The sequence below is a fragment of the Galeopterus variegatus genome, unplaced genomic scaffold (genome assembly GCF_000696425.1).
Source record: "Galeopterus variegatus unplaced genomic scaffold, G_variegatus-3.0.2 Scaffold4123, whole genome shotgun sequence".
NCBI classification, from domain to species: domain Eukaryota; kingdom Metazoa; phylum Chordata; class Mammalia; order Dermoptera; family Cynocephalidae; genus Galeopterus; species Galeopterus variegatus.
The window spans coordinates 106,149-109,339 of record NW_007730234.1 but is presented as its reverse complement, the minus strand read 5'-3'; the positions used below and the strand labels follow the sequence as shown (position 1 = coordinate 109,339).

The following is a 3,191-nucleotide window of genomic DNA, read 5'->3' as shown; positions in this document are numbered from 1 at the left end:
ACAAAAGAAAGCCCTAGGCTTGCCCTCTGGTAGGATGTTTGAGAGATTACCTAACATAACAGTAGGAATAGTAAGGTCTATCTTTAAGAAATAGATAAACTTAACCCCAGGGGACTGCAGGAAAAGTTGACCTCAGAGCTGACTTAAGTGAGAGGGGGTGGTTGTAAATCATGATTTAACCCTAGGGTAGTTTTGCAGCCTATTTTTTTTTTTTCCTTTTTGTCTTTTTTCATGACCGGCAATGGATTGCAACCCTCAGTGTCGCGCCCGTACCGGCCCGGGACCGGCAAAGGGATCGCAACCCTCGGTGTTGCTCCCTGCACCTCGTTCAGCCAGTGAGCGGGAACCGGTCTGTATGTGGGATCCGAACCCTCGGCGGGAGCGTCACCGCACTTCCCAAGCGGCGTACTGTAGCAGTGCGCCACCGGGCCGGCCCTGAGCAGTTTCTTTTTATACAAGCTTGAGTTTCAAAAAAGTTAGCATACATTAAATGGTGAGAATCACATATTTACTACTTTATCAAGGGCCTAACTGAGTCTGTCTTAAAGGAATTCTGACTTTTTTCTTTTTTTTTTTTAACTTTCTGAATATTTCAAAACACATTTAAACAGAACAGCACTTTTTTTTCTTTTATCTTAATTCCTCACACTGCATAATCCTCCTAGTATAAAACTAGTCAAATACTACACAAGTAGCACTTAGCTATGGCTTTTCATAAAGTTCATAATCCAGTAACTACCTCATGCCTAAAAGACTAAGGGGACTAGAGGCTAGAAGCCTAACTAGTATCATCTTTTATTCTTTTGAGCTGTTCACTTCCCTGTTGCACTGTGACTTTCCCCAGCCTCTTACTGAGCTTGCCAAATGCCTGAAAGGCCTCAGGACATCTGACAGTCCACATCCTCTCCTCCCAGTGCAGCCCCTCTTTCTGCCAACAAGAAGCACAGCATTTTTAAATTTCCACTTTTAAACTTTAGAAGTTTCCATCCAGAGACCCATATCTTCAAAAAAAGAGAGAGAGAGGAAGCACTTCCAACTAGGCCAAAGTTGTTATCAGGAATGCAATCTCAAAGCAAAACTCAGTAGAAGAAAAGATGTGTAAGAACATCTGGGACAACCTTATACCTGTAGGGTGACAAACTGCTACATAGGCTTAGTTTTAGGTCCAGCAGAGCACAAAAAAGTGCCAGTTCCTAGAATGGTACTATCATTCATTAATTCATTTAACAAATATTAGTATGTACCTATGATGTCTGAGGCTCTGTTCTGGGTCCTGGGGTCCACCAGTGAATACAACAGACAGCAATCCCTGCCCACGTGGAGTTTATGTTAGGGTGGGGGGAACATACAGTAAGCAAGAAAAATGTAATAAGTCAGGGAAGGGGCATATCGAATGTTCAGGGAAGGAGTTGCAAGTTTAAGTGGGATGGTCAGGATATGCCTCACTAAGAAAGTGACATTTAAGTACAAATTCCCAGCTGTGGGATTTCAAGTGCCTCAGGAAGGGGTCTTTTGTACATCAATCCCACCATCACCAAACTTCAGCCCCTTGAAGGCATGGTATCCCCAGTTTCTAGCACAAATGTTTGTTAATCTTTTGTGTTTAAGAGAAAGAAAGCACCAATATCCAGACCTTGTCCTTAGAGAGGCTGAAACTTTCCAAGTGGAAAAACAACTAAGAATGCTGTTAAGAGCTTTATTGAGATGTAAACAAAATGTTTTAAGACATAGGATAACCAGTTACTCTGCTTGGGGGAAGGAAGTGTGCATTCAGTAAGGCTGTCCCAAAGGAGACGGCTTTAGAGCTGAATCTTGAGGAGTTAATGGTGGGTGATGGGGTATGGGTAGCAAGTTAGTTTTTCAGGAAGAAAAAAAAAGAAACAGTTTGAGCAAAGTCCCAAAGATGGAATCAAGAAGGAAATTTTCTCCCTGACTATCCCTGCCTAAGATACTCCATCCATTCCATGATGAAACAAGCACAAGATCACCCTTACTTAGGCTCTCTGGCCTACCTGTTGGGAAGTCCTTACCACTTACCACACCCTCATTTCTCCCCTAGCCAGCCTGAGAGGAAGAAACTGAGTCAGGTGCACATCCCTAGAATCTAGGCACACATCCCTAGAATTCATGGTTATCCTCTCCTAACTTCAGGACAATTACCACTGAATTGAGAGCCCAGGAGGTTTCATTCATCCAGGTACACTCAGGAGTATGTGCTTATAGTGGCAACGTGGCAACTGTCCCCATGATGGAAACGAAATGGGAAGACATCAGTGAGGTAAGTGGTCCAAAGTCTCTGCAACACATCTAAGGTGGAATCCAGGACCAAAACTTATGCTTCAGCTTGAAGGGGAATTTTTAATCACTTAGTACTCACCTGTGAGCTATTTAGTGCTCCTAACATCCAAAACAGCAGAGGCGGTGTGACAGGATAGGAACACAAGCTCTGTCCCCATCAGTTGGGTGATTTGGGACAAGACACTTAATCTCTCAGAGTCTCCTTTTCATTATGACATGCTTATATTTGTAGTGCTTACCGCACAGAGTTATCATGAGTATTGTATGAGACAATTATGTAAAGACCTTATTACAGTGCCTGGCTCAATGTATTCTAACAACCATTATTAGTAGGAGCCTTCATCAACCAGAATGCTACATACACTCACAGCTCAACTTCCCCAGAACAGGCCCCCAAGCTCCGTTTCACTGCTCTGACCTAGGGAGAGGAACCTGAGATTGTGTTAAATGTTCATCCCCTACCCAAGAAGAGCCTCACAAGCTAAGCTGGTGGTCTTTTTCTACCAGGATTTCCGGCAAGTGCTAAAAAACAAACGACCCCCAAAACCAGAAAACTTCATCAGGGATGCAACTCTGCATTAAATAAACACTTTAGGTCATTAACACCATAATATTAATGGATTTATGAGAGGTGGGGGTGGGGAGCTGAAAGAGCAGAAAAGAAGCCAGTTAAATATAGCAGGTCCAGGATGTACTGAAGACTAATTTCTGCCACATATGTACAAGGTCTAAAGTCAACCCTGCCAAAAGCAGTATTCTGGGACGCTAGGTCCTCTGGTCCTGAAGAAGCAGGGGATTGGGGTCGGGGAGGGGCGGGGGGGGGGGGGAGAAAAGGTTGTTTAACGAGAAACATCATCACTTTTTCAAACCACTAGAATTCTAACTAAATTATT

General features: G+C 43.5%; 1 protein-coding gene across 1 annotated transcript in view; it reads right to left on the bottom strand.

Annotated features, from left to right (window-relative positions):
* SYTL4 (synaptotagmin-like 4) overlaps positions 1-3,191 on the bottom strand; it is a 49,854-nt gene that overhangs the window by 46,205 nt on the left and 458 nt on the right. The window lies entirely within an intron of this gene.